The sequence below is a fragment of the Ictidomys tridecemlineatus genome, chromosome 13, assembly GCF_052094955.1.
Source record: "Ictidomys tridecemlineatus isolate mIctTri1 chromosome 13, mIctTri1.hap1, whole genome shotgun sequence".
In the NCBI taxonomy this organism is placed as follows: domain Eukaryota; kingdom Metazoa; phylum Chordata; class Mammalia; order Rodentia; family Sciuridae; genus Ictidomys; species Ictidomys tridecemlineatus.
Window position 1 is genome coordinate 73,894,908 of NC_135489.1, and position 14,037 is coordinate 73,908,944.

The 14,037-nt window shown below is 40.2% G+C and overlaps 1 pseudogene; it reads right to left on the reverse strand.

The window, feature by feature from the left end:
* Positions 1-6,091: 6,091 nt before the first annotated feature.
* On the reverse strand, positions 6,092-8,326 carry LOC144369697 (C2 domain-containing protein 2 pseudogene; annotated as a pseudogene).
* Positions 8,327-14,037: the final 5,711 nt, after the last annotated feature.

The window sequence follows — 14,037 nt, forward strand, 5'->3', positions numbered from 1 at the left end:
ACCACAACATACCAGAACAGGAAAAGCAGTGCTAATAGGCAAATTTATAGCAATGAGTGCCTAAGTCATAAAAATAGAACTAAAATCAATAACATTTTCTTATAAAAACAAAAACCAAATCCAAACTCCATGGAAGGAAAGAAATAGTAAAGATCACAGAATAAATGAATGAATTAAAGGCTAAAGAATAATACAAAGCCTCAATAAAACAAAAAGTTGGTTCTTTGAAATAATAATATTGACAATCCCTTAAACTGTTAAAGAGAAGGCTCAAAGAAGTAAAATTAGACTTAAAAAGGAGTCTTAACAACAGTGAAATTCAAAGGATCATTAAGGAAAATTTTGAAAAACTCATTAAGGAAAATTAGAAAATCCAGAAGAAATGGAAAAATATACATTTCTGTACACATATAAATTACCAAATTCAACAAAGAGGATATAAAATACCTAACTAGATTGATGACAAGTAATGAGAATGAAGCGGTAATAAAATTTTTCTGATTAAAAGGAAAAAAGAGATCTGGGGTTATGGCTTAACAGTAGAGCGCTCGTCTAGCATATGTGAGGTGCTGGAATCAATTCTCAGCACTATGTAAGAATAAATAAATAAAATGAAGGTCTTGAGTTCAATGACAACTAAAAAATAAATATTAAAAAAAGGACAAAAGAAATGACGATCCTAGGACCAGATGGAATCATTGCTGAATTTTACTTAATTTTTAAAAGTACTAACATGAATGCTGCTCAAACTAATTCATAAAACAGGGAAAGGAAGCTTCCAAACTCATTCTACAAAGCCAGTATTACCCTTCTAAGAAAACCTATAAAGGACACAACAGAAAAAGAGATCTTAAACAAACTTTAAAACAAAATCAGGAAAGTAGGTTACTATATATTGATCAAGGCATAATTCATCATAAAGATATAATTATTATAAATGCATAAGCAATAAATCTTGGAGCACCTAATTTTTAAAACCAAAGGTGATTAGAGATAAACTGAAAGATATGCCAATATCTATGAGAGAAACACAGATATGAAAATCTTTAATAAATACTTTTAGATTTAATTAAATAACAGATTAAAAAGATAACATGACATGATTGAGTTTCTTTCATTCCAAGGATGAAAGAATGGTCCAGCAAACACAAATAAATAAATGAAATAAAGCAAATAAATAAAATCAAGGATAAAAATCACATGATTATCTCAATTGATGGCAAAAATCCTTTGATAAAATTCAGCATTCTCCTTATGATGAAAACCCTGAAGAAACTACATATAGTAGGATCATGTCTCAAGACAGTGAAGGCTATACAACATACTAAACTGAGAAAAGCTGAAAACACTCCCTATAAGGGATCAGGAACAAGATGAAGATGCTCACTCTCACTAACCTTATATAACATAGTACCAGAAATTTTAGCCAAAGAAATTAGGCAAGAGAAAATAAACATTAAAGCAGGAAGTCAAATTATCCTCATTTACTAATGATCTGTTTGTGTAACAAGATAATTGGAAAAAAAGCCAAAAAAGACTTATAGAACTGATAAAATCATTTAAGTAGGATTCAATATCAGTATGCAAAAATCAGTAGCTTTTGTACATACCAATAATGAGTTCTCTGAGAAAATAATCAGGAAAGTAATCTTATTAATCTTATTACAGCAATGAAGAAGGAGGAGGGGAAGGAGAAAGGGAAAAGAGGGAAGGAGGAGAAGAAGAAAAAGAAGAAGAAGAGACACCTAAAAATAAATCTAACTAAGAATGTGAAAGGCTTCTACCATGCAAATTACAAAATACTGAAGAGAGATATTGAAGAACATATTAGAAGTTGGAAACACCTACTATGTTCATGAATCCAGAGAATTCATATTGTTAAAATGGGCCATACTACCCAAAGAAATCTATAATCCACTGCAAAACCCCTAAAAATACCAATGACATTTTCCAATGAATTAGAAAAAAATAATTCTAAAATTTATATGTAAGTAAAAAATATCCAGAATGAAGCAATTTTGAGCAAAAAGAACAATGCCAGAAGCACCACAATACCTTATTTCAAATTGTATCAGAGAGCCATAGTAACAAAAACAGTATACTAGTGGCATATAAAGAGACATGTACACCACTGGAACAGAACAGTGAACCCAGAAATAAATATAAACTGCAACCAATTATCAAAAAAAATATGCCAAAATATTGGAGAAAGAACAGCCTTCTTCAACAAATGGTGCTGGGAAAACTGGATGTTCTCATGTAGAAGACTGAAATTAGATCCCTACCTCTCACCTTGTACAAAACTCAGCTCAGGATTAAAGACCTTAATGTATGTCAGGATCCTTTGAAACTACTAAAGAGAACATAGAGGAAACACTTCAAGATCATGGCAAAAGCAATGATTTTCAAGTGAGGACTCCAACTGCTCAGGAAATCAGAATGAGAATGAATTTGACTATCAAATTAAAAAAAAAAAAAGCTTCTGCATAGCAAAGAATACAATCAGCAGAGTGAAGAGGAAACAAAAGAGAATTGGAGACAGTCTTTGCCAGCTATCTGTCTGATAGAGGATGAATACAGGAAAAAAATACAAACAAAAAGCAAGTCATATAATAAAAATGGACCAATGACCTGAATATGTTTCTCAAAAGAAGAAATGCAAATTTCCAATAAATATAAGTGAAAATGCTCAACATCTTTAGCCATCATAGATGCAAATCAAACCTATAAGGAGATTATGTCTTACCAAGTTGAGTAAGATGGTTATTCTAGTTGGAATGGTTATTTTATATTAATATCACTGGTGAGGATGTGGAGTAAACAGAATGTTAGTAAGAATGTTGGTAAGAATGTAAATAAGTATGACATCTATGGATGTCAAACAGTAGGGATGGATCTCAGAAAATTAAAATAGAACTACCATATGACCCAGCTATGCCACTGCTTGGTATTTATTCAAAGGAAATGAAATTAGCAAATAAAAAAAGACACCTGAATGACCATGTCTATTGTGACACTATTCACAATAGGTAAGATGTGGACTCAGTTGAGGTGCATCAATAAAGCAAATATAGTAAAAATAATGATGGAATATTATTCAAAAAAAATGGATCCTGCCATTTGCAAGAAAACACTTTTTGCTAAATGAAATATTTAGCCACATTAAGGAAAATATTGCATGTTTTCTCTCATATGTGGAAACTAAAAAAAACAAGAAAAGATATCCAGAAACAAGGACCAAAGGTATCAGGGAGAAGGGAGGGTGAGCAAGGGTAGAAAGAAGATCAATTCATGATACACGCATGTATGAAAATTACACAGTGAAGCCCATCAATTTATGTAATTAATATGTGATTATATATGCATATATATGTATATGTTTATGTACATATATGTACACACACACACAGGGAAAGAGGAGATTAGGACAAAGAAACACAAGAAGGGGGACCATGTGAGGACATAGGAAGAAGATGGCATGCACAATCCAGGGAGAGAATTCTTAGAAGAAAATATCCTAATGACATCTGGATCTCAGCCTTACAACCTCCAGAACTGTGAGAAAACAAACTTCTATTGTTCAAGCGACTCTGTCACTGCACTTTGTTATGGCAGCCCAAGCTGAGTACTATACATCCCTTTTTGCAGAGAGGAAGAGAAGGTGGACTCTGCCTTCCTCAATGGCAACCTCGGCCCCATGTCCCTGGAAGACAGGGCCCTCATGTGAGTCTGTTACTGAGTCCAACAGCACCTGGAACCATTCTCATTATTTTAATGCTTTTGATGACATAAAAGCTCTAACAAATTGAAAGCTGAATGCCATAATGGGTACAGATGGGTCAATTACAGATTGAAGAAAGTGAAGATGGGGTGGAAAACCTCTAAGGGATGCCAAAAAGTAGTAGTCAAGATAATGAATGAACAATTTTCCAAAATCCAAATTAACACAAAACTCTATGATGAACTCCGAAATGTCAAAAATTTAAGTAAGAGCAGGATCCACTTGATGATATTTAAAAACTTAACCACAAAAAATATCACAGACTACAGTCAATGAGAATGTACACCCTGTCCATAGGGCTGGAGTTGACCCAGAGGGCTTCAGCTGACCGGAGAACAGGGAGGTGTAGTTAGTATCAGAAGAGATGCAGGGACAGGCTGGCAGCAGGGGGCCCATTCAGGACTCTTCACCAACTCATATGGAAGTATTTCAATATTGTAATAATCCACACAGCCACACTGGTTTGAGCCATGGAACACCAGCCTATGAGTACAAGTGGAATCAGTCACTCCAGAGCACTCTGACATTGACTCAAAACATTTCTAACATAGTAAACCACCACTTGAATGACTGAGTCAAAGTCAAATGAATTCTTTGTAAATTTCTATTCCATGCAGGTCATACATTCTGATTACTGCTACTATTAATATTAATTATAGAGATGTTGTCAACTGGCTTTTGGTAATAACTTTCCCTAAAATTCAATGAAAATCAGCACAAGGAATTCTATATCAGTACAGTATTTTTGCTGTATGTTCTTTGTACTTTTCTCTCTCTCTCTCTCTCTCTCTCTCTCTCTCTCTCTCTCTCTCTCTCTTTTTGGTGGGAGAACTAATTTGCTATTAATACATTTGGAACTTTACAATAGGTTAAAAGTCAAATGCAATCTTTAAAAACAAAGTGAGGTTAAAAAGTCCCCAGCACCACATACAAACAAGCAACAAACAAATAAATAAAGCTAAATTCCAAAAAAACAACAACAAAAAAAACCAACAAAAAAAAGTCACTTGATAATTTCTGAAACACCTAGGAATTTTAAAATGTGCATTTGAAAGTGGAATTCTCAATGTAGTTTTTGAATGTCTTCCTCAAAACCAGGAAAAAAAAAAAGTGCTTCAGTTTTGGCTCTCACAGAGGGCCTTGCTCCTTGATGGCTCTATTCCCCTGAAATACATGTTGAAGGGTTAATGGAGCCTTGGAAGGCACACACCCACTTGCCCATCTGCCAGAGGTCAGGGTCACACCAGACTTTCCAATCTTACTAAAAGAACACCAGTCTCATTAAAGGGTCAAAATATGTCACTCCAGTGACAATCACTCTTCAACAAGCATGTCTGCTGGCATTATACATTCAAGAGGAGCAGAGCAACATGAAAACTGAATGACCCAAGATATAGGCATACTGATGAGGGAAGTGGTTTGCTAGGTACAGAAGGTTTTAAAAGTGTGTGCCACGCTTATCATTTTTCCTACTGGAAACCAAAAACAAGGACACTCCAAAATGTGTCCAGGAGCACTATTCACAGCAGAAATCTGAAGAGCCCCTAAAAAGATTTTTCCATGTTTGAACCATTTGTTATTAAATTCCCATTCCTAAAATGGGCACCTGAGATGCAAAACAATTTCTTCTAGTGCTCTACAAGTACTTGGTTTGGGCTGTAGGGAATATTTGGCAAAATAGTGTGTGTGTGTGTGTGTGTATGTGTGTGTGTGTGTAGCAGGGGTAGGCAGGTGAAGGGGGTGTTACCATGTTCTATGCCTTATCACTTATTGCTCACAACTTTCTGGGTCAGGTTCCCACTCTAGTCTAGTAAGTGCAGCAGACAGAAAGGAAATCTGCACATAAGCTGTTCCATTGGCATTCTGAGCTGCAGACGTGGCAGAGGAAGACTTAAGAACCATATCAGCATTTATGTTATATCCACTGGAAAGTAGGCTCAAAGTAACCATGGGAAAATGTTCAGTATAATATGCACAGGACATACTTAGTGTTTGCATAACTGTTCAAGTTCTATGGCTAAGGGCAAAGGCAAATGCCTTTCTATATTTGTCAAAGCATTTCAACTGCTATCGTAATTTCGTTATCAAAATTCCTGCCTGTTGGGGCTGGGGTTATGGCTCAGTAGTAGATCACTTGCCTAAGGCAGGTGAGGCCCTGTAGATCCTCAGCACTACATACAAACAACAAACAAATAAATAAAGTTAAATTCTTTAAAAAAAAAAAAAAAGAATCCAGTCTGTTCTCAGGGCCAGGTGTACTTTTTACTCCTGAGAAATGAATTAGGAGAGGTGAGCATCCACTCTGTTCATAGTGACCGCCCAGAGGGGCACACTTCCCCATGACACGATCCAGGCATGGGCCCCAAACATGTGCTGCTAGAGAGCTGTGTGGGTAAAATTGAATCCTCAGCTTCCCTCCCAGGCACTGCTGAGCATGGTATTTCTCTTGCAAGGAACTCTTCTCCTAACTGTTACCTCAATGCTAGGTGGGGGCTGCAGGTTCCACTGAGATTCTGGTGGCAAATTGGGCTTTGTCAGTTCTCTTTGGAGGAAGCCTCCAGCTGGAGACTTAGATTGTTCTTTCCCTTTCAAAAACTAGATTGTTGGGGAAAACCATGCTGGAAGAGGGCCATATGGTAGTGGCCAGAATGCCTGCTCTGTCCGGGTGAGGGTGCTGTCTTAGGTGCCTGTACTCCAGCTGCAAAGAAGGAGGCAGGTAGGGCTCCACAGGGCCCTATTCATGGCATTCATGCTGCTCTCCTCCTAGTGCCTGGAAAGTAAGTAGCTTCTTGTTCAGCAGCTAAGTGAGGGTCGCCCCCTTTTTCCAGGTGCCCTCATGTTGCTATAGAAACATGAGGTCACTGTGTGACTGGCTCATGCCGGGATATTTCTGCTGGTGCCACTGGAGGAAAAACAGCCTGGCATCCCACCTTAAAATTCCTCCTTTAGGATTCTTGGTAGTGCATAGCTCTGAGATGCTCAGGGAGCTCTCAGCTCGTCCCATCAATCAAGTGGTGGTGGGCCACCTCATGTTGCTGACAGGGGATTCTTCTCCAAGTCCTAGGGGTTCAGTACCTTCTCCTGGGGCTCCAGGGAAGCTGGGAACTGGATTGGCTTGTCTTCCACCAGTGAATAGAGGCCACAGCTGCATCTGGGGTCCAGATGTGCATCCTGGTGGATTCTGTCCACAGAGGATGCATAGTCCTACATCGGGGCAGTGTTGAGGACCTGAGAGAGTGAGGTCTTGGAGATCCTTGAAATGATGATAGTGTTGTTCTTCCATGATGACTTGAGTTTCAGCTTTGAAGAGTCAATGAGTTGCAGAATGGCAACTTCAGTGACCTGACCAAAGCCATTCAACACCAGCAGTTCCATATCTGAAGAAGAGAATATCTTCCTGACAAGTGCACCATGGCATGAAATGGTCTAGATAAAGATGTCCTTCTTAATGACTTTCACCTTGTTGGGTGTCTTCAGGGGAGACTCAGAGCTCAGCTGGGACACCCTCCCCACATCACAGTAAGGCTTCATCTTCACTGAAGTGATAGTAGTGACCACAATCCCACGTGGCATCACTATGCAATCCTTTCCTATCTTGGCAGCAGCAACAGGGGAAGGGATTTGCCAGGATTTCAGTTCACTAGGTTCTATGTAAGAAAACTCTGCAGTGACAGAGCGCAGTGTTGATCTGCTGAGCATGGGCCCACTGATCAGAAAGATCTACAGCCTGGATGGCTGCTTCTAGAACAGGTTGAGAGCACAGTGATCAAGGCCAACAGACCTTCTGAGGACTGCCAGTCCTCTGTAATCTGCAGGTGTAAATCCTTGGACTTTATATTCTGCTCAAAGGTGAACTTTTCCTACCAAATGAGGTGAGTAGTATTCTTGGCTAGGGTGCTGGTAAACTTCTCAACAGGATCATTCAGCTGGGCAATACACACAGGGTTAACGCTGCCCAAATACCAGGATCATTTAGCAGTGAGGTGCAGATGTTCTTCATCTGTGTTTTTAGTTCGTGAGGTTTAGGAGGACAGGATTCTTGAGCAGTAGATGAAGTGCACTGTAGATCTGAGCTTACTTTATGTCTGTGGGCTTGGTGCTCAGAACCATGACAGAAAAGCAGAACCCACAAAGTAGTTCAAAATATCCTTGAGGGTTTTAGATACTATGTTTGTCTCACCCACCTGGCCCTCCCTTGGTGCTTTGGGCTGGATTTTAATTGTCACTTCTGGCACATGGATGCAGGACCACCTAATCTGGATGTCTTCTTCTTCTTCTTTCATGTGTAGCTCCAGCTGTAGATGAACCAGGGAGAGCTGTATGTTATACAGCTGATGTACTGAGCCGACCACTCAGGGCACTGTGCTCTGAACTGAAGTGTCTTTCCCACCACATGATAGGCCACCACCTTCTCCTGGGCTGACTGAACCACATTGGAGACTTCTCCAACTGCCAGATCCTAGAGCTTCAACCACGGGTCCTGCTAGAAGAAGACCTGCGGGGGGCCCTCCCTTTCCTTTTGGCCTCATGGTTCAGGGCAATCATCTAGGTTACCTGCCCCTGGTACCTTCAGCTATTCAGTATCAGGATCAAAGAAAGCAGTGTGTAGGACTCCCAGCACTAATCTTCTTCAGGCTCTGCCCACTGCTGGAGGTGGGGAATGGATATCCAGAATATATATAGAATGCAAAAAATTTAACACAATAAAATCAAACATCCCAATCAATAAATGGGCAAATTAACTGAACAGACACTTCTTAAAAGAAGCACAAATGGACAATAATTATGTGAAAAAAAAAGTTCAACATATTTAACCATCGGGGGAATGCAATTCAACACTACATTGAGATTCCATCTAACCCAGTCAGATGGCAATCAAGAATGCAAAAGAAGAAATGAATGCTGGTGAAGATATGGGGGGAAATGGAACACTCACACACTACTAGTGAGAACTAAAATTAGTACAGCCCTATGGAAATCCGGATAAAGGTTCTCAGGATATTAAATATAATACTACTTATGATACAGCTATGGCATTTTTTGAAAGGATTAAAGTCAGCATACTACCCTATAGTTTATTGTTTCTTATAAAGTACAGCACAATTGACAAGTTTTGGAATCAGACCAGGTGTGTCTGTCAATGGACGAATGAATAAAGAAAATGTGATACACACACATACACACACACACACACACACACACACACACACACACACACACACAGTGGAGTATTATCCAGCCATAAAGAACAATAAAATCATGTCACTCATAGAAAAATAAATGGAATGGAGATCATAATATTAAGTACAATAATCCAGAAACAGAAAGACAAGTATTCCACAAGTTCCCTCATATGTGAATTCTAGGGATGAAAAAAGATATGCAAGTAGCAGGGAGACTTATTAGAGAAGATGATGGAGAATGGGGAAAATAGAGGGTCATGGGCATGGTTATCACTCTTGATACATTCAGAATTGGAAGTGCAGTCCCAGCTCCAACACTTTGAGAGCCCCTCCTGCTGAATTATGTACCTGGTATTATATCTAGACTACAAAGCTTTTTTAGCTCATTATGAACATTGGTGCCGAAGAGTATTAGTCAAATTCCCACCACTATAATAAATACCTGACACAACTAACCAATAAAGAGAAAAGGTGTATTCTGGCTCACAGTTTTGGAATCCATGATTAATCAGACCTATTTTTTTTTTGTCTCTGGTATTAGACAACATATTGCAGAAGGAGGGCATGGCCAAGCAAAACTACTAGTCTCAAAGCCAGGAAGAAAAGAGAGAGAGGCAGTGAATGGGGTCTTAAAATCCCCTGATAACATGAAGACTTCCCACTAGCTGCAATATCTAACAGGTGTTACATCAGCTCCCAAGAGCACCACCCTGGGAACCAAGCCTTTACCTCATGGGCCTTTGTAAGACATTGCAGATCCCAACTCTAATATATCCAAAGTACAACACTACCTCATAGTGTATAATGACAGCACACTATTTTGGGATAATGCTGTTGCTGTGTTTACCCTCTGGTTAGCAATGTTTAGGGGTCTTAAAGGATGTAAAATTAGTAGATCTAGTCTGGATATGTGAACTTTGTGCCAAACTAGTTTGCTTTTTTGTTTTTGGTCTCTTTTATACAGTCTCATTTTCATATAAGCTTCAGTTCCTATATCTTTATCTGGCAACATCTACTCTAAGATTTAATGAGCAATTCCATTTGTTTTTATGAGCATCAGGAAAAATAGGAAAAACAAAGCCATTAAAAATTCAGGGAAATAATGTCTTTTAAAAGTATTTCAAGAATTAAAATCATTGCAGTCTCTACCTTTTTCCCTAAATGAGGTATGGCACATAAAAATTACATAGTGGTTGCTTAAATCAATTTTATGATGTATCCAGAAATTCACATTTCTGCACTCACAGCTCATCCAATAATCCAAAATATCAAATACTTTCTTTTCTGAATTATTCAGCTTTCTGTTACTGTGATAAAATACCTGAGAAAAACAGAGGAGGGAAGATTTGGGCTAATGAATTCAGAGGTTTTCATCCATAATCACAGGGCTCCATTGGTTCTGGGCCTCTGGTGAGGGAGAACATTAAGGCCAGAAAATATGGCAGAATAAAGCTGTTTACCTCATGGTCAGGAAACAGAGAGAGAGAAAGAGAGAAGCACCAGGGACAAAATAAATCTTCAGAGGCACACCCCAAATGACCCACTTCCAAGGGGGCTCAACTTCCTCAAGTCTCCACTACCTCCCAATAGTGCCACCAACTGGGGACCAAGCACCTACCACTAGAGTCTTTGGGGGACACTCCAGATGCAAACTATAATATTTTCCTAAAAGGAAATGCTAAAAGTAAGAGGTAGCTCTCACACAAATTCTTTAAAATTGCATGCCAAGTTCACATCTTAAAATCTGGTCCTGATCAAGCAAACTGCATGTCCCTAGGTTCCACAGTGAACCCCACATTTTGTAAAATATCAAGCAATGTATCAAAATTAAGTGGCGTAATTGTAGAAATAGGCTTAAAATCTTAAACTCTTGGCACTTTTTCTTCTGACTATACTTATATTTTTAAAAAGTTAATTGTCACAAGGTACGGTGGCATTCATCTTTAAACCCAGCAGCTTGGGAAGCTGAGACAGGAGAATTGCAAGTTCAAAGCCTGCCTTAGCAACTTAGGGAAGTCCTAAGCATCTCAGTGAGAACCTGCCTCAAAACAAAACAAACAAACAAAAAAAAATGAAAAGGGCTAGGGATGTGACTCAGTGGTTACGGGGGTTGGGTTCAATTTCTGGTACAAAAAAAACCATAATTTGTAAATGCATACCTAAATAGACAAAATAATAAGTTTGAGTACTTTACAGCATAATGAGGGGACTATAGTTCAAAACAAATTATCATATATTTTATAAAATATACCAAACCCTACATTCTAGGGAGACCCTACACACCAGAAAGTAGAGGTTAGGGCTTCTTTTCATCAACCCTGATGTCCAGAAACTGTTGGAGATGCTAATCACCAAAAGAGCAGAACCAAAAATGTGAAAGGAAAACACTAAGAATGGATCCTCTTTCAAACCAAGGACAAATGCTGAAGTCACTGGGGGGCAAGAGAGACACCACAGCACACCCCTTCTGGAACACAAAATGGAAACCAGGACAGTTTCCTGGTTCTCAGCATTTCTCTTACCAAAAGGCCTTGGTGGATTCTTTAGAGCATAAATGTAGCCAGCTGTTCTGGGGCCTGCCCTCTCTGCACAGTGAGTCCCTGGTGGATACTGCCTGGGTTTCTGAGAGGTCTTTCTCTGCACAATTTAAAGCTGTTACAATTAACAAAAGTTTCTGATTCTTCCCCAGTTCAATCTTAGGCTGAAGAATCTCCACAGCTTTCCCAGAACCAGCCCTTGCCCAACTATGTAGCGCAGTCTCAATTTTTTAACCCAAACACTGACCCCACCTGTGTGTCAGGTCCAGAACCACACCTGCCTCACATCTTCTCTCTCAAACCTACCACCTTCTTCTCAACCCCAAAAGAGGACACAGAAAACAATTTGCTCTACATCCCAGGAGGAGGTATGGCCTCTGAGTCCAGCTGAAAATCAGCATGTGGAATGGCACTTGCAGAATCAACAGAAACAGAGGAAGGTTTTACTCCCTTTGCACCAAAAATCTCTCCCTAATCCTCAAGTCTGCCTCCATCCTTCTTAGGGATTCTAACAGCACCAAGCTCCAGGAGCGACCAGGGAACACAGTCTAGGGAGGTTCATCACAGATGCAAAGCAGCATGGCCCTCCCTGCAGATTTCAAGCATCCCAGGACTTGACTCAGCCTCAGGGCAAATTCCCAAGGAAGAGTTCTGGGTGCCAGGCTAAAAATAAGCATGGCCCCTTCCTGGCTGCCCGGCCCTCAAAACTTGTTTGTGAAAGCAGCAAAGGTGTTCAGAACATGAGGTCCAGGTGCTCTGAAAGATTCCTCAAGGGCCCAGAGCAAGACCCAGAGAGGGACCCGGAAGATCTATCCTGAAATTCAAGAGGCACCTCAGTAAAAGTTCTGGAAAATGAAAAGAAAGATTCAGGAAGTGACTTGATGAGGCCAGGGAAGTGTGACTTAAAAAGTGACATATCTATGGGTTCAAACAAGAAACTTCTGGAAAAAAGCCTGCAAGACCATCTGAGCAGAAAGTTGATGTAGATCAATGAGGGTATAATCCCCACATATGTGTGTGGATCCTGTCTTGATGCCAAGTATGCTTTCCCAAAGTCCAACACCCACAGAAAAGAAGAAAAAAAAAACCCAGCAATCTAGCATACTCCAAGGATCATCAATCTCAGATGAACATCTCCCAGAATCTTTCCTTCCTTGATCTGGGAACTCTCTTGATGCTAGAAACAAATATTATGAGGTATTGAATGAGACACAGGTTGAGTCCACACCTTCAGGCCCTTGATCCAATGAATCATGACTTGGTGAGAGACCACCCTTGCCTCTTCCACAATCAGACTTTCTCTTGGTCCCCTGTGACTCCAGGTCCAACTCTATTGCTAAGGTTACCAGTTTCCCAGAAGGACTTCCTTGGAAAGGTCCAGGAGAGAAGGTGATTTAAAAATTGTCAGTTCCCACCCTGCAGAGTCCCCTCCCTGGTCCCTCACCTGCAGAGATGCACAAGTCCAGGACAGGAATCCCACTGAGGCCATGAGCCCTCAGTGGTCCCTCCAGCTGCACAGGAGGACCCTCTTCCTTTCTCAGCCTTACACTTAAGTTTCTCAGGCAGAAGCCAGCACAGCAAGATTATCACAGGATATGCAAGGGACAGCCTCAAGCCCAGTCCAGGCTTGATAGAGGCCAGGTATGAGCCATGGGAGGAGAGTAGAGTTGTGGCCTCAGGAGATCCCTGCTTTGGTATGGCAATGCTGGAAATCAAAGAACATTCCCAGTCCCAAGAAGACAGAGGTGGAGAAGGAGGAACCTCCTGAGAGGAAAGTCCCTCCCCTCCCTGCCAGAGAAACATTAGATCCTTTGGAAGGCTATATTGAGAAAAGAAAGACTCACTTTCTGCAGTCACTACACTCTAATAAAAAAGGCAGAGGGCAGGAAGATTTCTTGCCACTGCCCAGATCCAGGGATCAGTCACAAGCAGACTGTGAATGGATAATGAGATGGTCGAAGCCCAGAACATCATGACAGTTATTCAATGGATCCTGGTGGATAAGATGGAGCATCAGCATGGAGGTGGTTCACCAGAGTTAAACTGACATGAAGTGGAACCCCAGACCCTTGTGGTAGGCAATCTTGTCACCAGACAGTTCCCTCCTACACAAATCAAAAGAGAATGATGAGTCATATGGCCTGTAGTAACCATGCCAGCCTCAAGGGCCACAGCCTTCCTAATAATAACAGATGCATCAGAAATAAGGAGAGCAATCAGGCCTTGCTGCTCAGGGAGCCTGTACCACCAGCTAGTCCCTGCCAGCTTAGGCCAAGAGGGCAGGCATCTCAGGTCACCTCCATCATTACCAACATGCTGTCTTCAAAAGGTTTTATGTGATCAAACATACCATGTTTTTTTAGTTTACATGGTAAGAAAGAAAAGTTTTCTTTCTGGAAAAAAAAAATCAATCCATACAGAGAATGACTATTTTGTCTCATGTACATTCTTTGTGTGCTAATGGCTCCTTCCTATTGATATGTCTACTGCTTTCTAATTCACTTTTTTTTCCTCATTAGAGGTAGTGGCTTCTGTC